We start from the raw sequence: 24,404 nt of genomic DNA on the forward strand, positions 1-24,404 counted from the left end.
CTTCTGTCCTTTATAACAATCCTATCTCCTACTCTTCCTAATATTTAAGGGTTTAAGGTAAATCTCACAGTCTAAAAACTTGATGCATATCCTGGGAAACACTGAGAATTTCTAAGAGATTGGGGGGTGGAAAAGTAGAGGAAGCAGGACAGCAACACAGAAATACAGCATCACTACACTGCTTTAGATCTTCTAAAAGATGCGTATACACATGCAAGGCAGAAACAGTTTTGCAGTGAGATTTTTGGATGGTACGATCTACCACAAGAAAACTTCTTCTGGTGTGGAGGAGTACACCACCATGTGTTATTTACTCCCCTCCTCTTCATTCTGATACATTTACTCTGCTAGACAACTATAAAATTCAGCACAGCATTATCAGTGAACTTGCAGGAGGAAAAGAGTACTTCTGAGCTACCTACTAGCACCCCAAAACCGTGTTTTGCAGGGATTTGCAAAGGCAATGCCAGCACTGAGAATGCACTGTGTTTCTCTGGAGATGCTCCATTATCATTTGCTTCTCTCCTTCTCTTAAAGAATATGAGTCTAGAAATACACTGAACAAATAACAACACAACTAGTTGTGTTAAACTAATTAACTAATTGTGTTAAAAGTGGCCTATTTACTTACATCTAGATATGAGGTACTCAGTTTGTACTTAAAAGTGGAACTTACATGGCAAAGAAAAGGATCAAGATGAAAAATGTGCCAGATAAAAAATTCTTCTGCTACAAGATTTTACCTTCTATAAAGTTATTCTGTCTACAGGTACCAATTAAGTCTTTCCACTTCATGCAAGTTCCCAGGGTATTGTGCCCGGAATGCTAAGAAAATCCTGACTACTTGACTTTAGGTAGACTGAAGCAAAGTAAATGAAACACAATGGAGACTTCAAACAGACAGAAAGTTACGGCTGAGATGACCCTTTTGATATACTAGACAAGAACAAGAATTTGGGGAAGGTGCAGAAGAATTACTAATAATTAAATTGAGCTCATATTTATTTTGTTTGTAAATATGGGATGGCTGTACAAGTTTCAGCCCTGGGACGTGGCCTGTAACTTACATCTCTTAGAATAAAGATATCTATTGCCCACCAGCTGCAGGAGAAATGCTACATGTATGTCCACAGCTCTTCCTCCAAAAATGCAGGTGTAGCCTCATACAGCATTCTTCAGTTCAAAACAAGTAACATTCTAGGTACTTGTCTGTGATACATGGCATAATAATTCGTGTCAAGAAGATGGTTGATAGTAATAAAGAAGGGGGAGATGTTGGAGTGTGGCCATGGGGGTCAGCAAGCCCCATGGTTGATGATAACATCAGACTCTAAACGCTGAGGCCATCAGGAATGTAAAAGAGTTTAGAGGGAACAAAGAAGGGTGATTCAGGAGACTCCGTGACATCTTGGGTTGCTTGTTCTCCAGCCATTAAGACATGGAAGTTGCTGGGTGTTTGCTGTTACTGGGCAAAGTTGTTTGACCAATTCAAAGTTGTTTTGAAAAGGACTGCTATGGGGAGAAGTGTATAAGAGGGGAGCCTGCCCTCAAGATAAAAAAAGGCAACACGATGAAATTATGTCATCAATAAAGAAGTAGAAAGAAGGAATGAAAAGGAACAGGCTAGCAGAACAAAGAGCAGGATGGGAACAGGCACACTGATCGCTTCCTGAAGATAGGCTCAGCCAAACTCAGCAAACTGCTCAGAGAAGCTCGTACAGAAAGTCGTTGGAAATGGCACACCAGAGCTGGGAAGAAGCTCAAGCTGAGAGAAGCAGACCCAGCACACAGCTGCCCCTCACTGGTAAACAGCTGTGCATTATGGGGAATCATACATCCTTAGGAACAAAGACTGTCCCGGTAACCTTACAGCTTATTCTCTTTATTAACAATCAGACAGTTTATGATCCTGAAATATGGGACCAAACTGAGGTCAAGGTGTGGGACTCTGCAACTAAAAATGACAAGGTAGCGGCGGGATTGCTCAGCACCTGGCGAGCAGTCTCTGAGGCCTAGAAGAGCCATGTGTGACCACAGTCAGAAACGTGTGGTTTGCCAGATAGTGAGGGAGCTGCAGGCTCCTTTACTGATCCAACTGCTACGCCATCGACCCCTCTGCTGCTACAGCCATCGAAGGCTTTTGCTGTTCCGCCTCCTGGTGACCTGGATGTGCCTTTTGACCCAGGCCTATTGGCCTTGAAAAGGAGATGGATATGCTTTTCTTTGATCTGGGAAGAATGAGATACATAAGGCCCGAAGGCCAAATTGCTTGACAACTTAAAGCAAGACATATTGTTCAAAAGGAATGGAAAATGGAGACTGTTAAGTCATAGAACTTAAAGGACTGTTTGTTACCTTTTCTGATTGTACATATGTATAGGCATACTTGGGTTTAGTATGTAAAAGCAATGTTCTGTATAGTTAGAAGGTTCAATGTTCATGTGTGCGTGTTGGTAGAGCATAGACTCCCCGTGCACCCAGCGCTGTTTACTTGCTTTTTATAAATATTCCTTTTATAAATATTACTAAATTCAGATTGAGTTGAGACTTCATTTATAACATTGTCCAACTTCCTTCTAAGATATACCTGCAAACAGAACTTCACAGGCAGGTGTTGACTTTATGTATGTTGTAGTGAACAGATGAAAAGCTCCCAATCTATTTTATTGCTATGAATTCTGATTTTATTTAAGGGACTTATTTTACAGAATAACAAGAATAAAGTAGATGAAAGTTAAGTACTACTGTACAAGTCAACCCACTCTCATGCAGATCAGAAAATAAGATCTAGTCCTAGTGAACCTTTTGGAATTTCGGTTTTCATAAGTTTTAAACCATCATAGTCCTTCTAGAGTTTCCATTTCCTCTAACAGTATATTACTGTCTCCTTTGCCAAGCAGAGTTGCAAGTTATGTTGGCCAATTTCTTATAGGGAAAAAAAAAAATAATTTGTCTATTTATACTGTATCTGTAGTTTTGCTCAAAGATAATTTCGATATGTATTCACTAGGTCCTCCTTGCAGAACTACCAGTGCCCCTTCACAAAGTAACTGCTTTCTACTGCTTTTAACTGCTTTTCATTCTCTCAAATGCCTCCCTCAGCTCTTTTAACTGAAATAAGGAAATGCAAATTCCTCCTTAGACTCCCACATTGTTATGGATGAAAACCTTCGTTCAAAGCACCTAGGACATGGAGTCAGAATGTGAGATTAGGTATCCACAGCAGTTTGTCTCCACAGTAGAAGATCCTCAAACAGTGCTTGGTGGCTCAGGTATATGGGAAAATTGCAAAAAAAAACTCTCTTAATGACAGCAGAGGTACAAGGGAAGAGTCAAGCTATGGGTTTAAACAAGAACAACTCAAATGCTTTTTAGTTCCATCATTCCCCATAGAACTACGATGACTGAGAAAACTTGCCTTGTCTCAAAAGTTCCTTTTAGTTCATTCTTCAGCCACTGAAGTGTAATAAAATTAGAATAATTGCAATGAATTGGCTTGTAGAAATTCTGTTTGCTGCTGCATGCCACCATTAATGACACATTTGCCAGTGTTCAGCAGCTCCCAGGACATTTCTAAAGACTATTTAAGAAAGTAATGCAGACTCCCCCACCCACCAACACCGATCAGGCTGCTGTGCCTTTATTTTTTTTTCCTTTTTTTTTTTTTTTCCTTCTCCTTCATTTACATACCCCTTCAGGCACATGTTCTCCAAAGTGAGAACTTCTCAAATATAGTTTACATTACCCTACAGAGCATTATAAAGAGGCAAGAAAATTTTCAAGCAAGGTGACAAGATTCACACCAAAAATCATTTTGTAAACTCTCTAAGATGTTGTCACAACAAACCCAGAGGAAGAATTCTACCTCCACAGCAGCCAATAATGGAGAAGGTGACAGGAGAGCAGAAAGGGAAAGCAAAGACTCCCACATGCACTTGGGCTGCTTTTCAGATCCTCAGCTTTGTCTATACTTAGGTTGTGAGATGATTTATGATCACTAGTCTCTCCTGCCAGAGCAACTGTTCACTTCAATTCTGCATGTTCCGTGATGGGTTGGTTACATTTTCACAAATGCTATCATAACACTGTAACTGTAATAATCATCTGTTTGAATTGTGCTGTTACTACACTATGCTGCCAGGCAGCTAGCTCTTCTCTATTGAAACGTCCAACACTGATAAATAGTGTAACTGTCTGAAATCAAGCCTAGAAACTCCTTTCTTTAAACATTTCTTAACTGAGTGCTCCTTTGCAGGGAGTGATTGTTCCCAAGACCCGATGAGGGGAAGCAAAACAGAAAGAGTGTCCAAGTGCCAAACTAGTGCTGAGACAGATGACTGCAAGCTACAGAGTTACCATGACTTAACAAAATCCCATTTACTAGCTGAACTGCATCAACTGACTACAACATACTTCTGATTCACTGCAATTGCAAAGGAAGGTAGATTACTTTAAAACAGTTGTTAGCTTGAATCATGATGTTCTAAATGAAAACCTTTTACCTTAGAATTGCCGTGGGTTAGAAACATACACAAGCAGTTAGAAGAAACTCCTTAGCCTGCGAAAGCCAAATTACATGACTGGAACTACTGAATTCTGAATGAGAACAAGTATCCGTGAATTACTGCACTGAGTAACAAAAAGCCTAGAGATGATGAGGTGTACCATATAGTGTATTGTAAGGCAAACGATATAAGCTGAAGATTATAAGGTGGAGATTTAGCTAGGTTCTCACAAATACTTTCCTTATTGTAAAATTAGACTTTTTTTCTGCCTTTTTAATCTTAGGAAGGTTTTAGGAACATGATGTTCTGTGACACTTATTGGGAAGCCTATTCTTTTTTTAGTTCAGATAAGAATGGCACTGCTGTGCAACCACTTTGTGGCCCATGTGAAAACATCTAAGTAAGGCACAGAGGAATCAGGCTTCCTGCTTTTAAACACCATTCTCATTAGCAAAAGCATCTGGAGCTAGTCTGGTACTAAAACACACAAGATCACCAAACATGCTGCCTCTATGTGGCACTAAGGAAATTGTTCTGTATCACATTTGCTTTCGAGATGACAAAAGTAAAGTACAGTACAGTGAAGTAAAGCTCTGTTCCCTTATCCTCAGTTAAAGGCGATCACCTTACCGATGCCACCACTACAACTGCTTAGTAAATGACTCCATTGAGAAGATCTGGCTTCAAGCAGCTGGGGCGGGGAGCTGATGGGACACTCATCTTGTTTCTCTAACTGAGGGCAGTTCCCCAGTCCAGGTTACAGCACAGTCACACACAGCGATGCATAGACACAACTGACAGGGAAACATACAACAATGCCAGGGCATGAATCTAAGTTTGTCTTGACACTGAAGCAAGCCCATCAAGGAACTGCACTTGCCACATACCTCAAAAAGAAGCTAAGAGTAGCATGGATTCCAAGAGAAAGACGACATTTATTTTCATACAAACTTAGCATTTATAACACTTTGCATACTACATCAAAATACACCAGACAATATTGGAGCCCACTCCACTGACTTGACTGTGTAACTGATAGCAATACCCCAATCCACCCAGTGCATGACTCCTCCTTCAAATTGCAGACGGAGAAACAGAACACAGAAATTAAGTTTCTTGAAAATAAATATGTCAAATTTAAAAACCATTCTTACAGGTTTAGTTTTACTGTTTCGTAGTGAGTAAAAAAAAGCTTAAGTCCTAAATTATTCTTTAAGAAAGTGAATTTACCAGTGTCATGCCTTAGGGATCTATTCAGTGTGTCCCTTGACTGCCCCCCTGTGCCACAACTCCCAGCCCCTTAGAACTAGCTACTCAAACATTGTCTCCTGCTTTAGCCCCTTACCTCTCCTACTCCAGCCCTGCTGTATCTCCAAAGCGGGACCCTTTATCCCATCCTTTTCTAATGCCAGCTACCTCACCTCCACAGCATCTTGCCCCTTACCTACCAATCCTCTGGAGTCTTCACATCTACAAGGTATTATTTAGTGATAAATACAAGACAGCTTATTCTTTTTCAGGATAGCTAGTGTGAGGCAGACTGATATGGCAAGAACTGGGCAAGCTAGTTTTCCAAAACTCCAGACAGTCACTTTGACTGCTAATGGTATAGCTGAGTATAGCCTGGATAGCTGGGTCCAAAGAGTCGTGGTGAATGGAGTCAAATCCAGTTGGAGGCTAGTCACTAGTGGCATCCCCCAGGGCTCAGTGCTGGGGCCGGTCCTCTTTAATATCTTCATCGATGATCTGGACAAGGGCATTGAGTGCACCCTCAGTAAGTTTGCAGATGACACCAAGTTAGGTGCATGTGTTGATCTGCTTGAGGGTAGGAAGGCTCTGCAGGAGGATCTGGATAAGCTGCACGGATGGGCTGAGGTCAACTGCATGAAGTTCAACAAGGCCAAGTGCCAGGTCCTGCACCTGGGGTACAATAACCCCAAGCAGAGCTACAGGCTGGGAGATGAGTTGCTGGAGAGCTGCCAGGCAGAGAAGGACCTGGGAGTGATGGTGGATAGTCGGCTGAATATGAGCCAGCAGTGTGCTCAGGTGGCCAAGAAGGCCAACGGCATCCTGGCTTGTATCAGAAACAGTGTGACCAGCAGGGCTAGGGAGGTGATCGTCCCCCTGTACTCAGCTCTGGTGAGGCCGCACCTCGAGTACTGTGTTCAGTTTTGGGCCCCTCGCTACAAGAAGGACATGGAGGTGCTTGAGCGGGTGCAGAGAAGGGCGACGAAGCTGGTGAGGGGCCTGGAGAACAAGTCCTACGAGGAGCGGCTGAGGGAGCTGGGCTTGTTCAGCCTGGAGAAGAGGAGGCTCAGGGGTGACCTTATCACTCTCTACAGGTACAATAAAGGAGGCTGTAGCGAGGTGGGGGTTGGTCTGTTCTCCCACGTGCCTGGTGACAGGACGAGGGGGAATCGGCTTAAGTTGCGCCAGGGGAGTTTTAGGTTGGATCTTAGGAAGAACTTCTTTACTGAAAGGGTTGATAGACATTGGAACAGGCTGCCCAGGGAAGTGGTGGAGTCACCATCCCTGGAAGTCTTTAAAAGACGTTTAGATGTAGAGCTTAGGGATATGGTTTAGTGGGGACTGTTAGTGTTAGGTCAGAGGTTGGACTTGATGATCTTGAGGTCTCTTCCAACCTAGAAATTCTGTGATTCTGTGGTGAAGACAAAGCCTGCCTGTTAAGGAAACTAGAAACTACTGCCTTGTCTCATATGAATTTCTTCTTTGTTAGGCCTTGGAATGGATGAGGATTAAAGACGGTCTGGTCAGAGCTGAAGAGTATAAAATCAAATGCCCTCAGAGCAAGTACTTGTTATTTAGTGGCCCCGACCATTAACTCCGGCAGCTGTTTCCAAGCACACCTTAGTGATGACACAGTGAATTTCATGGGGGTAGAGGGAGAAAGTATTTCCCAGCCCCTCCACAATGCACTCACACACATACTTTCCTCTATCACATATTTGAGAAATAGAACCTGAGTAGTAACTAAAAGCTTTGTATACCCAGTGGAAATTAAAAGCTGCATGTTCAAATGGGCACTATCTTGGGTGGGTTGGTCATATTCTTCCTAAAGTTGTTTTATTCTAGGAATCTCACAACAGAAAGAAGAATCCTTTTGATACTCTCATTTCAAAGAGCACACTTTTGTGAATATTTTCAACAGAAGATGATAGCACTATTGATTTATATAGACTGCACATAAACCTACACATGCATATGCACAAACATACATGCACAGCACATACATATGTATACGTAGAACTATCTGTAACAGAGGAAGAGATCCTTTTATTTTGCCTTTTGTGCTGCTCTCTAGGAAACTTCCTTGATCTTGACAGAACCGATAGTTTATAATGAACAGTTTTCCACCTTTTATGGCTGGCATCATGGAAACACCCGGGAGTAACATTTGCTCACAGTTGTTTTGTGTAATTTTTTTTTAAACAAAGTTACGGCGCTGTTTGCCTCCAATAAACATTTTTTGTGTGTTTAAATATTTTATTGGTTCAGACAAAAAGCAAAATAAAAGAAAACAAGTAAACAAGAGAGTCTGCTGTGCTTCTGGAAATGGAAAGGTAAGAGACCCTGAAAGAATGAAACCAAGCTGAAATCAGCTGGGTCACTGCCTGTGCTATGGATTAGCTACATGTGACACTAAATAATGTCTTATTTTCCCTCTACATAGAAAGACAGAGACGGGAAAATGGAAACAATTCCTGAGGAAAGTCCTATTCAAAGTACCTGCCTGACCCTCAGCATTTTGGTATTTACTTTCTATCATATCAATATCCACAATAAACCTAGAGATTTAGAGCGTGTTCCTTCCATCTATCAGAAAAGAACTGGTGCATTAAGAAGCTAAATGATCTACAGAGAGTGACACCAGAGTTTCTGGCAAAGCACTAAGAAACTCAAATAGAAGATACTAACACTCTGAAATACACCATATTTTCTTGCATCAGGTCAATATAACTGATATTAATCCCAGAAATAATATCAGAAGGATGAGAAAATACCAGATGTCCAGCACAGTAAACACAGAATATTTGAGGGAGAAATTTAGAGACACAATAGCCCATTCATTCTATTTTAAGAAACCAAGTCAGCCACATTCTACGTTGATGTGGTCAGACTTCCTTTGTCTTTATGACATTCCTTCCTTCTTTCCATGTATTTTTTCCCATGAGATTCAAAATCTCCTTGAATCTAGGTACTAGACTTAAAACTACTCCAAGATTTGAACTATTTCCAATAATGACTAGTGTTCACATTAAGTTATGCAGATTAGAAATAGAGCTAGCTGAAAAGGTATGATGTATTTTAGGTGATCATTTTTCAAATACTTTTGACTAGTTCTGTAAACTGAATAGGGAAGAAAAAAATTTGAAGAATCTGATATCTCACACAAGATTAAGAACATCTGTTCCACAGGTACAGGCTTTGTTATTCTATCTGTAGGAAGAATTTGTAACAGAGTTAAAGCCTTGGCTTTCTATCTTCTTTGCATGTATGAAAAGCTAATGTTAAATAATTATAAAACACAATCAGTGAGTGAGGTCTTACCCTATCACCTCTCTGAAGATGTATAAATTCCACACAGGCTGGAAACCTGTTGAGTCAGTCCCTTGTCCACATGCAGATTAGCTGGAAGAGACTATTCCAAGGCCACTTCCAATTCAGAGGCTATTCCCAGGCCACTGAAATGCTTACGTGAAAGCTTCCGCACTTATCTAGGCAGTTTAGGAAAGCAACTATGGAGTCTAAATCTCAACATCCCCCATTAGGTCTGCTCCAGCTGAGGTTGGAGGGGTATAGCATTCTGTGGGATATTTTCACTTCCTGACATACCCTGCATTTTAGTCTAGCCCATCTCAGCAAAGTAGCTTCATTGAAAGTTCAATCAATTCCACAGCTTCAAGTGTATTTTAAAACTAGCATACATGAAAAACGGAATAAAGGGGTGTTTCTAATTCTGCCTCTTTATGAATACTTATGAAAATGTGTGGATCAAAGCCTCTTACCCTGCAAGTAAATTTCAAGCCTCCTGTAGGACTTGAGGAGTATTAGAATTCATTTCATATTTCAGCTAGCATAAAGCACATGTTCAGGAATTACTAAGCAATAGTTTTGTAACAGGCTTTTCCCTAATTTGCAGGCAACTGCCTCAGAAATCGAGCGCAGAGGTCTAAATAGTGCCCCTTCTGCTGCCTCTACAAGAGAGGAAGAGGGTATCAGGAATACAACTAACATTTCTAGCCACTTCTCTCATTACCTTAACAAGCAGCTCCAGTTACCTTATACACGTGAAAAAATATTCTTAAAAAGAGAAACAACCCACTATTAAACATAATCTCCTGAGTTCTCTCCTTGCTAAAACAAACTTCAACCAACCTTGTATCTGCCAAAGCTTTTCACCTCCAACTTGTCGATCACATTGAGCATTTGTTCTGACACAATAATTTCTGGTCACAGTTCTTCCCAGCTACTGCCTTTTCTCCTGCAGGAGGATTGCAATGTTCCAGGTTCAGCACTCTGGTGGTCTAAAAGGGCCTCCAGAACAAACGCTCCTGGAGCGTCCTCCAGGACCTAAGATTTTTTTTCCTAAAGTCTGAGTTGCCCGGCAGTCAGGCAGCCATGTTAGCACAGTGGAGTGCCTTAGCTGGGATGCCCACTCTCCCAAGGAGCAGCCCCTTAGCACGGCACAGGATGAGGGCCCCACTCACACGGATGTACAGCTTCTGAGCCCACAGTAGGTGACACCCCCACAGTAAGGAGGGTAGGCAGAAGATCACAATGGACACACCTAATTCAAAAAGTCGGTTGACTTCCTGCACCATCCTTTCTCTCTCCTACTTCCACAGCTATTAAGTAGTTTGGAAAAAAAGGAAGCTATATGTACAATGTTTGCTCCTTATAAAGGACAGAGCTGCAGCAGCTACTGAGCTTTGCCAGAGAGATAGAAGTAGTTACGCAACAGGATGGCCAGGAAAGAAACAGACCTGGACATACATTTTGGGTGTTAGTCAAAAGCAAAAAGGAAAAGAAGGTAAAAGAAGGTCATTAACTGAAACTTAAAAGAAACATCCTCTCTTTAAGCACAGGGAAGCTCCTGCTACCAGAGAGAAGTTAGTTTTGAAAAATACCTGCACCTATTAAGCAGTACTGCAAAAGGATAATGCTGAGCTGTGATGAGTTAGAACCTCCTAACTTACAAAACCATGCCCAGATCCCCAGGAAAGTCACTGATAACAACAGTTTTGTGTTGGCATAAAACTAACGTATCTGCTATTACATAGACTCAAATCCCACAAACCACTGAAAACTCCAACAAGAAGCTAGTTAGGAATTTCACAAAACTCAAAACAGGCTAAGAGCATGCTTATTTCAGGGCCCATCAGTTCTTACTTTTCACACTTATGGACATTTACTTTGAAAAGAAATAAATAAGCAGGTGGGATTTCAGAAGAGAGTAATTTCTCAGTTCTGGCACAGATGATGCATGATTTAAACAAATCACTTAATCTTTCTGAGTCTTAGGTCCCCAGCTGTAAAAAAAAAAATGGGCAGCAGTTCATTTATTCTGTTCTTCGTGTCATTTACATAGGTTGTAAATGCTGAAGGACAGGGACTCTTACTATGGATTTGTGCGGTGTTTAATGCAAGAGATCCAAATACAGATCTTTAAGAGCTATCTTACGTTTGAAGTACATTGAAAAGCATATTGTTCCATATTACATCTCCCCATTCTTCAGAACTTATTAGAGCGACAGACAAAGATTTATGATCCCCCAGTACAATTTAGCATCAGAAATGAAGGGGGTTAGAAAAAGTATATATTGATAATTGCCTGTCATCTGCATAGGAAAAGAGAGAAGACAACAAATACTGTGTGGGGGAAGGAAGGGACACAAAAGATAAGCCTGTCTTTGGTGAATAAATAACAGCAGAAAAGCCCCCAAGAAATCTCATTCTAAGTTCTACAGCCCTAACATGCCTACCAAAAAAAAGTTTTTATAAATTGGCTTTATTAAATAACTATCCTTTTGCTTTGTCTGGCAGGAAGAGCCACCTTTTCTAAGGGAGAAATGCATGACAATCTGGAAATCCTATTAATAACATTAGAGTCCCGAACTTTAATGTATTAATGAATGGACGTGCACCCATGCTGTAATCATGAATTTCAGCACTGCCTTTGATGCTTCATTGGGCACAAAGCTCTTACAAAATGTTTGAAGTGTCTGGCTGTGTAATAATGATTTATAATTCTCTTGAACCAAAGCAAAATTTGCTAGTAAAAATCATTTTTGAAATAAAAAATAAATTGTGACTGGAGGGTCTGGGTTTGTTTCAAAAAGAGATCACCCACAAGCAGCAAATTATTTAAAAAGCCACTGGTTCTAGTGTTTTGAGATAGGGTGCGTACTACTCAGAATTTCAAAGTACTGTTAATTAAGATCAGTTTATTAAAACGTCAATCTTGTTAACCAAAAAAATCTCCACTATGAATACCAGCTGTAAGTTCCCTTAAGTTCAGCTTTTCATGAAGCAAATGATTTTTCCTTATACCATATATTCAACTTCATCCCTCTTTCTACTGTCCATTATTTTTTCCTCTCTTCTGTCAGGGTTTATTTGTAGATGAGGCAATCTTCGTATGTTAGTTGGATTAGTCCCCTGTGCACATACTCCCTTGCAAGCCCCCGAACCTATCAGAAAAATATCTGATCTACATTAAAACAGATATGCTTGGTGTTTAAAAAAAAAAAAAAAAAAAAAAAAAAAAGTTGAATTAATTTTCTTTCCTCCTCTTCATCTCAGTCCAAAACCTACTGGTGGGGATGGAAAGAATTTCACTGACTTCAGAAAAAAATTGGATGAGGCCTGGGTTTGAAATGCTTATTTATATATCTCTATTGTCATGCATCCCTTCCAAGGCTTCCTAAAAATAAAGTGTGAGGAAAGGGGTGGACGAAAATGAACCTGGCAAGACTATATCCTTATCATCCCTAAAACAGTTATTTTTGTAAAAATATTTAGCAGAACAGTCCGAGAAGTCTGCCCTGGCAAGGGGGAAAAAAGACATGGTACAGGTGGAGACGTCTGTATTCCTCTCAGCAGCTTGGAGCCAAACGGAGCAGAGAAGGAAAACAACTGAAATAAACCCTAACAAATGACACACTCTCCCTTCGGTCTGAGAGATATTTATTCAAAGGCTATGGTACCAAATGCATTTCAAACTCACTTTCCTCCTTTGTTTCCTTCTCCTTTGACTCCCTGTGTGCCCATGAACTTCCAGATGGGGGGGTTGGGAGTTTTCATCAAGTTCTTCCACATCCTTACACCAAAAATAGTGTTGTGATTTATTTTGCTGAATATTGTTGTTCCCTCTTTGAAAACACAGTGCCTGTGAAAACTGCTGTTGATTCAGATTGTCAACTATTTTAGGTGTATGTTCAGTTTGATCCGCTCTCACCAGCTACAGACCAGGCAGAAGGGACTCTGCCTTGCTGTGCAATAAGGTTCCTTCTCTGCTCATGCCAGAACAGGAAGAGGAGCAGAGCATCTTCCCAGGTATGCAGAACTCTCATGTGGCTCTTTATATTTATTGTAGGTATGCATGTGCTAAATACATTTCAATGTTTAGCAAAAATGAACCTACTAAGGCCTAGAGCAAGCTGCTCTCAAGACAAGCCACAAAAATGGGTAGGTGTTCACAAAAATCGCAGACACCGTGTAATGATGATACTTGTAAGAACCTGAAACCACATCCCCGGTGTCACTGTTGCAGTGGTCACTTCACTGAGACAACTGAGACTCTTCCGGTTCCTTTGTAGAGCATTTTGGTGTTTTATTTACGTTCACATTTTGTTTTACTGTATTTTTTCATTTAAAGTTTTCATCAGAATCTTCCCCACACAAGCCAAAAGTAACTGTCCAATTATTATTGAGTTAAAGCAAAAAAGGATGCCAGTATCAAAATATAAAAAAACTACATAATTAAGAAATTTAAAAGCAACACAAAGGAGAGAGAGCTAGTACAGAAAAGCAAAGGGAATAGATAAAGAGTGAATGGCAAGGTCATGATGGCAAAAAAAAGTGAGCAAAAAGGAGCAGAAAGATTGATGAAAGCCCCATGGGACCCCCAAAGCAGACCAGATGCAACAAACAGGGTCATCCCATCCTAGAACAAACTGACCCTGGAAACTGAATACAGTTCTGGCATGAAGACCCAGAACACGACTGCTCTTTTCAGGCATTCCAGGAGGGTGGGGAGGGAGGGATTCTTCTCACAGTCTTAGGCTGATTTTAGATTTAAATGTTCATTGATATTTTGTTCCTTAACATTATCTTCAATTAGGTATGCTTGAAACCAGCAGTAACTACCTGGATTTTTAATCACAAATTAAGAAATATTTCCTTAAAGGGGTGGGTTTCTGATTTCAGTATTTATGGTAAACATTAGGATTTCTTTCTTAACTTTTTCAGTTAATTTATTTTTCAGTGGAAGCTGTGATGCTGCAGACATGACTGCAAAACAGAGGCAACAAGCATTGTTTTATGTCTACAGATACAGGGCTGAATGAACTCCAGAAATATATGTAGAAGACCAGGAGTTATCTGTGGCACGTGACAACAGAAGGAATTTCTATGTGTTGTCACTGTGAATAACAAGAGTGTTTCACTTTCCATCTTAAATTGCCTATAAATTGTTTGAAAAAAATGCTTGCTAGTCTAAGATACCAGGAAAGAAGTTATGCCAGGAAGAAGGCATTTCCTAGTACCTCACTAAGCTGAGACAGGCCAACAGCCTTTCTTCTCCCTGTTAAGATCCAGAATATTACCGTGCACGTTTACAAATATACCTAGCATAAATGGAGCAAACAGCAGCCCCTTATTTATTTTTGTCTTTTCTTTCTTGACTCTTTGCTCCAAGAAGGATAAAAGAATAGGATCCCATTGCTTAACTACATCTGTTCTCTTCACTCCGCTCCTTTCTGCTTGCTGCTGTTACTAGCAGAAACATGACACTGTCTTATAGCTCTCTTATGTGGACCCATACATGTTCTCTACAACTACAGCTTAATACTTGTGAACTCCTCTTCCTATTATAAAATAGTACAAAGGCCTCAACACAAAGTCCTGTACTGGCAATGGAAATCTTCTTGTTCATTTTTGTAGAGTCCACATTCTCCTAAGTCATAAACAAGCTATGGCTTATTAAATAATATACTGTAATATGAAGGGTCTTTCCTTCTTTCACTACATGCAAATAATTTTCGCAATAAATACTATGAAAAGAAAATACAAAAGATCTAAAACCCTCTACCATAGTAACCATTGAGATCTGTGCTCCAGCAAAAATACTATCAGTTAACTAGGTCAGCCACAGCACTCTATCCAGCCTTTTCACCCAAAAGCAAAAGAAAGGTTTTATGAAATCATAAGTGTACCTGTCAGTAGTGTAGTGAGTGATTCCAAACTCCCTTAACCTCAGTGAGCTCTGATGTATAATTTGACATAGCAAACTTACCTGCCCAAACTCCTCACATGCCAGCTTTAAATTGGAAAGTTAACACAACTTTTGGAGAATGATAAGATGTTCTATTTCTGGTCAAACCCAGAAACCCTTTTAATGGGTAAGGGAATAACTACATTCAGTACCATTACATACACTCATGCAGACTGCAAATAAGTTGGCTAATGTGCCTAGAGTTACTGCTTTCAACAAACCTGCTTTGAGTTAGCTAAGGAGAAAGTAATCCTCAAAGATTTCCTATTTTGTTTGTAAACAAAAATTTTTGTTGTAAAGATTTTCATGAGCAAATACATGAAATGACCTGTCAATTGTTCATAAATATTTACATTATATATATTTTGTGTTATATTTATATATACATTGCAAGAGGATAATGTGCTTACACTCCTGGTGAAAAACAATTTTAAGTACATATGTTTTCATTTGTATTTCTGTACATATGCATATTTATGCATCATATTTTTATACAAATATATCCCACATTTATCAGTATTAACATACATGAGTCATATTAAACACAATACATATAAAGCATACTATATATGCATATGTATCAATAGATATTAAACATTGTGTGTGTATCTACAGAAAAACAGGCTACAGATGCTTGCATCAAGTTCAGTCAGGACCATAACACAGCCTGCTTTCCTCTAGAGGTAGCTGCACTACTTTAGTGACTTTGCCAGTCACTAGTGGCGTCCCCCAGGGCTCGGTGCTGGGGCCGGTCCTCTTTAATATCTTCATCGATGATCTGGATGAGGGCATCGAGTGCACCCTCAGTAAGTTTGCAGATGACACCAAGCTAGGTGCGTGTGTCGATCTGCTTGGGGGTAGGGAAGCTCTGCAGGAGGATCTGGATAGGCTGCACTGATGGGCTGAGGTCAACTGCATGAAGTTTAACAAGACCAAGTGCCGGGTCCTCCACCTGGGGCGCAATAACCCCAAGCAGAGCTACAGGCTGGGAGAGGAGTGGTTGGAGAGCTGCCAGGCAGAGAAGGACCTGGGAGTGATGGTGGATAGTCGGCTGAATATGAGCCAGCAGTGTGCTCAGGTGGCCAAGAAGGCCAAGAGCATCCTGGCTTGCATAAGAAGCTGTGTGACCAGCAGGGCTAGGGAGGTGATCGTCCCCCTGTACTCGGCTCTGGTGAGGCCGCACCTTGAGTACTGTGTTCAGTTTTGGGCCCCTCGCTACAAGAAGGACATGGAGGTGCTCGAGCGGGTCCAGAGAAAGGCGACGAAGCTGGTGAGGGGCCTGGAGAACAAGTCCTACGAGGAGCGGCTGAGGGAGCTGGGCTTGTTCAGCCTGGAGAAGAGGAGGCTCAGGGGCGACCTTATTGCTCTCTATAGGTACCTCAAGGGAGGCTGTAGCAAGGTGGGGGTTGGTCTGTTCTCCCACGTGCCTGGTGACAGGACAAGGGGGAATGGGCTTAAGTTGCGCCAGGGGAGTTTTGGGTTGGATCTTAGGAAGAACTTCTTTACTGAAAGGGTTGTTAGGCATTGGAACAGGTTGTCCAGGGAAGCGGTGGAGTCACCATCCCTGGAAGTTTTTAAAAGATGCTTAGATGTAGAGCTTAGGGATATGGTTTAGTGGGGACTGTTAGCGTTAGGTCAGAGGTTGGACTCGATGATCTTGAGGTCTCTTCCAACCTAGAAATTCTGTGATTCTGTGACTTTAATCAAAAGGTGTTACTGATGTCTTCATACCCTATTCAATTACCAGAAATCAAACCCAGTTGGCCTTAACTGGCCTTTACTTTAGGTACATTTATGTCAAATAGGCATTAATAAACTTTACATTGCATGCAGATTAAAACCTGCTCCTTCTATATTTGAACCAGTCATGTTTAAGTGCAGTAACTGTTCTTGCCCAGACTTCTGTCTGTAAGTTGTGCATAAGCTTCGCAGCACCAATGGAAGCATCTGCCTCCAGTGGAAGAACGTGGACTCTCTGCCAGCCACTCGTGAATTCTAGTGAATTGATTTGACAGAAACCACAGAGAATGGGCTTGGATCCAGCACTGCAAGAACTATGGTTCCAACCATTATCCTCTCATTTAAGAAGCATGGTACCCTAGATCACAAACTGTTGAAGCAGCTACTGTCTGACAGGCCTTAAGCCTTCAAAAGAATGAATCCTTCTTCTGCTGAGTTCCTACAGGTTTCTCTATACAGACCCTGTTTACTTGGGCAGAGACAGAACTTGATGTAAATACATATTCAAAGTCTGGAAATTTAGGTTCTCCTCACTGAAGACAAGGGGATTCTTACCCAGGAAAAGTCAGTCCTTTCACCGAGACTAAACATTGCCTACCACCACCCCAAGGCTCTTTTTTTTTTTTTTTTTGTAGAAGAGAACAACTAAGCTTGGCAAAATGCCTTCTTGATTTACTCTTTAAAGTGCAACAAAACACACTTTAGCTGACACAAGAAGCCACCATTTGTAAATTATGAACTACCTGTATAGATTATTTATGGAGACAACAAAAAAAGGAAAACAACCTAAAATCAGCATGAAACAAGTGATACAACTCCTCCCATTCTCACATGTTATCATGGAGGCAGGGGGGATAACATTAAAATATGACAAATATAGTAAGGCTAAGTTTTCAGGCACACTTGGCTTCCACTGAAGGTACATAATACCATTTCTCATCTCTCAGATCTTTCCTCATAAGACATTTCTCTTAGCAGCTCCTACACCACAATAAATACCTTCATTGCAAAGACTTTGGAAAATTCCTTATAGCATCTCTCATTTAATAATTCCTATGAAAAAATAGTCCAAATCCTAACTGTTTCACTGTAAATACCTGCAGAGACTTTATCTCCATTTGAAATGCTACAAAACTCCAGCAGTAAAATTCCAGCCAGATTACTAACAGTCAAGCAGCCAGTTAGAACAGTTGCTAAAATATTTCTGGTTGGCTATATTTCAACATTGCAAAAGTTTAGCACATACATATTCTTGGTGAAAACATAAAATTTTAAGTACATATATATTTTAATTTGCATTTCTGTAGTTATGCATTTTCATGCATGCATTTGCTTTTATATATGGTATAAATATTACATGTACAAGCATGGCATATTTACCATATTATATGTCATTCATATCACAATTATACAGAAGATGCAGCATCCAAATCACTTCTGATCATCATTTTGGCAGGATACTAGCTTCAAAGACCATTGGATTAATATCAGTAGAAAGAAAAGAAAGACTACCAGTACTGGGAGATCCCTAATTCCATTGAATTACTGTACTGACATAGTAATCTAATAACAGTAACATTTATAGAGGCACTAAAGAGTCAATCTGAGTAAAACAAGAGTGGAACTCAAGTCATCTTCACACAAATGCTCACATTCATGTAAAAGGTTTTACACAGCTAGGATAGCCCTGCATAGATAAACTAGGTTTGAATTGAATGAGTCTAATGGATGATGTTTTGAAGCCAGTATCACTTGTTTGAGCATTGTTAACTAGGCATGAAGAGGCTCTGCAAGCAGAGCCTATGTAACTGAGAAATATAACAATTATTTGTTGGTTTGCATGCACCAAACACAGCTAGAATTTAACATGCTATGAAGGTAAGCATCGCTGCTCACCACCCCAGTAAGGCAACTGCAGAGTCTTTACTGTCAAGGACCTGCCTCCCCAGCTCCTGCAAGGTGTCCTCAGCACAGCTGTGGTGCCAGCTTCTACCAGCCCCACCAACCCAGCCTCTGCCCAGCATTTCCCAGCATGCCCTGGCCAGCCTCCCCTTCTTTTCCCATGAGGGCCCTACACATTCCCTTGCTGGCTTTTTATCCTCTGGAACACTTAAACTACTTACGACCTTCTCACAAGGATCCTGAGTCTGCCTGTGATTTTTTAACCTTATGTCAGTACAGATTTTATTACAGGTCTTCTTCAGCAACCACAGTCCATATTAAATAGCTACGCTGGGCCTTGAATCCTTGGTATACAGGCAATTAAATCAGACATGCAGAGAAGCTTACAGCAGGGGTTACAGACAGATCTCTGACAAATCCAGGTCTCCAGTATAAAACAGTCTAAAAACAATTTTGCGGGTATCTAGATGTGAATAGTGTTACTTCAACTTCTTGTTATAATAGGTAATTTTTTACAATTGTGTATGTGGTACAGCTATATCTGGGGATCACAATGGGAAAGTGATGAATTGTCTCTAACTTCTAAACAAACTTCCCTTTTCAACCTGGGGTCTGCTGTTGTCATTGGACTCTGTATTCTTATGTTTGAAAGTAAACAATGCCCAATAACTCTTCTCATGATAGAACATTATACGAACATTTGAAAGTGTTCAGCTGGATCTCACTGTGGAGAGCAGAGCCATGTTGTGTATTTATACCATCTTCAGGAGCATTTCTTTCACTTTTTTTTTTTTTTAATTGAAAGAGGGAGGATTTTCATCCAACTAACACATTGAAGATACAGTATTTAAGTAAGGGGGCAAAAATCTATGTCAGGCACAACCTATGGAGGCACAGGCATACTGTACTCACAACTGCACCCTCAGGTCTTATTAATATATCACTGTCTAGATGTTAACCTGAGGACAAACTGAACAGATTCAACATTTCTGCGCCTCTCTGGAAAATGTGGAAAACTACTCCTTCCTTTCAAAAGAGACAGTGTAAGATACAATACCTTACCGCTTACAGATTCTCAGGTACTATGCATTGGCACTATATCAAAGTGTTATTCTATTATTACCTATTTAACACCTAGTTAAACATTACTTAACCCACTGGCATAAGCCCAATACATCCCCATTAAGTTAAATATTGCTAATGCACTATTGTTTAAATTAAGCAGTGGTTTAAGCAGCAGTAAATGTCATTCACTGTCATTAGGCTAAATTGGTTCCCTGGGCAACATACTGGGAACGCAGGTGTCCTGATTACATGGGTCCTCATTAAACACAGTACACAGTATTTCTTCAAAAAATGGAACTCAAGCTTATTGTGACAAAATACTCCTCCATTGCAGAGAGGGAGGATGCACAAACAACAACTACTAGAATGTGCATGTGCCCACCTCCCTGCAGAAACTCCCACATCCCTTTACAGAACAATGTTCGTCAATTGTGTTGTAGCTCGGTCACAGGCCCTGGGTGCGGAAGAAGCTCTACCAAGATAGGGATCTATCTGAGAACAACGAACTATTGAATCCAGGCATCCTCCTGCAGAGAGCTCTTTATATGACTGAAACCTTGAAGCAGATAAGGCTCAGCACAGATGGAAGTACTGCTCCTATAGCAAATTGCAGGACCAGAGCTTGAGATGATTATCACTTGCTATTTATCAACGATTGTGTCTTCTGTGAAGACCTCAGTATACCTCAGGGGGCTAAATAATAATGAGATACACAGTATCTTACACACCTGAAGTATTACAGATCAGCTGTGATAACATATTCATGTTCCTATTGCATTTTTCAGTTACTAATGTGACTAAATAGCCTACAGTGTATTAGTTTAATAACCATAAAACAAAACAAAAACCCACAGACTTACACAAGTACTTTCATTTTATTTTTAAAAAGAAAAAAGGCTTTGAGAAATTGATTTAGTATTTTCATTTCTATTCAATAAAGGATTCATATGCTGGAAGAGTTAAGTGACAGTAGTGCTGAGAATCATAGAAACTGCTCCTGTTAGTGACTACTTTATGGAACTGAAGGACAGCTGGAAATCCTTGCCTTGGGGCTAACAACTCAATATCCATTTCATTTTTTTCTTGACAATATGAACCCTATACATCATTTACATAATGCAACACACTTGTGGTATTCTGCTGGACTTAAAATTTACATTAGTAACAGAAACATGAGTTACACTAGTTAAACAATATAGATGTCACATTAAAATATTAGTTTTACTTATTGTCCCACTACAACCTTTTAAATAGAACATTTTCAGCTCAAAGAGGCAGCTCCTTCCAGACAGACCTTTCTAATAAAATTTTATGTAGACTAAATGTCAGAGACTTACTGATTCTACCTTCTATTAATAGTGAAAGACAAAGTAATTAATTCTATGGAACCACCAGCAAGGCCAGAATATTATAACTTTAAAATGTGGCTATGCAATAAACAAAAATATTTGCATGTTAAGAACCAACTAGAGAAACTGAAGTGGATAAATGGGGTTGAAGAATGAAGTTATTTTATGTGAATAAACACCACAGGTGCAAACTCACTAGCTGTACAAGCATGTGCACATGTGAAGAGAAGGAACCCTGAATAGTTTACTCCTCCATCAGTCAATTTCTGGGGTCCTCAGAGCAACAAACATCATAAGCTAAGATGTCCAAGTGGTGGCCTCCTCCCTCATCCCTCTTAACTAGCCAAGGCAATAGTCTGGCAACACATATATGACCAAAATATAGTAAACAATAATTTACCAAGAAGCTTTTATATGAAGAAGAGGAGGAAGGAGAAAGTTTCTGAATGTGACTCCTATGAGTAGATTTGGATTAAGTCCATTACTATACATATATATATATAAGTTATTCCAGCCAATTCCAAACACTACTTGAACTCTACTAAATGTAAGCAACAAAACAATAGAAAACTTGATAAAACTACCTACTTTTGAGTTCTGTTTTAAGCTTGAAAATCATAGCGTCTTAATGAGCAGATCTGCTAGAAGAGATGTGAAGAACACACACCCATCTTTGAGTAAAGCAAAACTGGGTAGCAAGTCACAAGAGTGTGCTGTTAGATATGATCTCAGACATTTTGCCAGTGTCTTAATATGCAGGTAGCTAGACACAGGAGGAACATTTTTTAACATATCAGTAGACTCTAGTACTGCCAAACATGAACATTTAGAAATCTTAAGGTAGACCATTATCAGACTCAGATATTGAACTAGAAATCATGAGCTTTTAAATATATTGATGAATTTCTTCCTACCGCTTTATCCTTTCTAGTATTCACATTCAGATCTCATTTAGAGATATTCACAGACAAAGTAAAAAGGGAGAGAGATGGCAAGGATAAAAGAATTCTTCACTTCTTACCTCCAGAAATGATGAGAATTTCAGAAAAGCAGTAAGTGAGGGAGTAGCAGCTGATGGTAGAGCCTGTTTTGCCCACCCAAGTTCTTCACAATACTTCCTGAAACAACACTGTGTATACAATGCCTGCAAAGGTGCAATTGCATTTCACTCATACACACAAAATGGTTTGAATGTTGACAGAAATGCGCCAAGAATACATACAATAGGCCATGATGAAAGCATTCAGCCATTATTCCAGCCATGGTTTAGCAAACCAAATTCAGTGCTGCACTGGTTTCACAGCTATAGGTACTTGAGGGTTTTGTGGATTTTTTTTTTGCCCCCTCCCCCTTTTAAGTTAAAATCCATTTTAGCTAGAACATGGGATATATATATATATATATATATATATTGAACATAGCCTATTCCATTAATTTGAGACTTCATTACCATGTGTAATTTGGAACTGTCCATTCGCCCCCTCCCCCCCCATACTTTCTGTACTCTCTTCTTTCTGACTGAAGAAAGTCAGGACAATTTTTTTTTTTTTTTTTTTAAACTTTATCTGGTAAATAGAAAACACCCAAGGTAACAAGGCTAGATCATGAGTGGTGTTTGTAGACATTTCTAGCAAGCCACAGTATAGTTGTTGAGATCTAATAAGCATTTGCAAACTCCTACATATTGAAGCCATCCACTGTTGCAGAAGATGATTGCAAGCAGAGATGTATGTTGGAATTCTGAACCTTTGCATAAAAAATGAAAAGGTTTTGTTCAAAATGCAGAGGCTGGGATATATGAAAACACACTAAAAGTTCTGTAATGATACAACCTTACCCCACAGCAAAAACAACAGTAGCAGTACAGTGGGATAACAGAGTTACTTACTAAGCAGAAACCTTAATGTAAAGACATACACGGTATCCTACAACTAAAAATAAATTTAAAGATCATATTTCTAGAAAAAGAGAAGTGTGAACCTGCCAAAATAGAGAAAATATTCTGACTGGTCAAAATACTTAAACAAAATAAAGAATAAACAGTAGCTACATAATAATCACCATCTGGAAACAAAAGTAACACTGAAAGAACAGAAACAGACAGAATGACAGAAAGACAAACATAGACATGTCACTTCCATAAATTGGGGAAAACAAAAAATACCTCCAATATTCTTCCTCAGTAATAACGCATTACAGAGTTGGCTACTCATATGATGGGCCTTTGCAATACTTTCTTTTTCACTAGTTTTGCAGAAGGGGGGGAGGAGGGGGGGGGGGGGGAAGAGGCACAATAGAATACCACTTGGCACTAGGGAGTCACTTTCACTGCTAAGTACCAGTGACTTTTGCATTTGTGCTTATGGACAGGAAATCCTAGCTTTTTTGCCAAGTAGCCCATCACACTGTGATTATGGGAGGGGATTTCCATCTGCCTTACTCCTGTAACAACTGTACCTACTTTCAGAAAGTATGTACAAGAGGTCAGAAAGCAACATCGTGTAAACACAGTTCCAACCTAATGCAATCTGCATTTTCATATTTGCTGTAAAGACAGGCAAATCATTCCCATGCCTGTTTTTTTTTTTGTTTTTTTTTTGTTTTTTTTTTGTTTTTTTCCCCCTTCCATAATTGCTGAATCCCTGCATCTCCTGTTGATCTGAAGAGGTGCAGAACTTTTGATCTCAATGCCTTTCTGACTTGATAATGTACTGGTATGCACTAATAACCTATCGCATCCTATCAGATAATAAAAATCGTTCTCACAAGTTGAAAAAGCTAGCACTTGCAAAGATTGGAATGCATTCCAGATATTTAAGAGGCTTTCAGAACAGCGTAGTTTCTTCTGAACCCAGACAACCCTCAAAACTGTTGCACCACCCTCCTCCGGCACCATGGCATCGATAATAACAGTGGTTTGAGCTCTCACATACAGCAGTCACCTATTTGGGAACAGGGGCAGAACAACAAGACTCCAACAAATAGCAAAGCAAGCCCCAAAGAAAAGGAAGGTGGCTGGATCCAGGGAGAGGTCCACTGAGGTGCCAGGAATTATATTCACCCCCACATGCTGAACATCTGGTCCTAACCACTCATGCCCTGTCAAACAAACAGGGACAGGGAAGGCTTGTGGTTGGAACACACCGCCCTTTGGCTCACCTCAGCTCTCACAAGAGACATCAGTTCTCTATCCTATGGAGCAGCCAGGGTTGGCACAGATGGACTATGAGAATGTAGGAACCATAAAAACAGACTCCTTCTCTTCCCCAATACCAAGCAAACCACTGCAGAGAAGAGAACCTGGACCCTGCTCCTTTGATAGTTTGG

General features: G+C 40.1%; 1 protein-coding gene and 1 long non-coding RNA gene across 2 annotated transcripts in view; one reads left to right on the forward strand and one right to left on the reverse strand.

Moving 5' to 3' along the window:
• LOC311437983 (uncharacterized protein) overlaps positions 1-24,404 on the forward strand; it is a 415,393-nt gene that overhangs the window by 371,221 nt on the left and 19,768 nt on the right. The window lies entirely within an intron of this gene.
• LOC311437988 overlaps positions 1-24,404 on the reverse strand; it is a 94,677-nt gene that overhangs the window by 54,428 nt on the left and 15,845 nt on the right. The gene's annotated exons all lie outside the window — the stretch shown is intronic.

This window comes from Aythya ferina (assembly GCF_964211825.1).
Source record: "Aythya ferina genome assembly, chromosome: 5".
Lineage (NCBI taxonomy): Eukaryota > Metazoa > Chordata > Aves > Anseriformes > Anatidae > Aythya > Aythya ferina.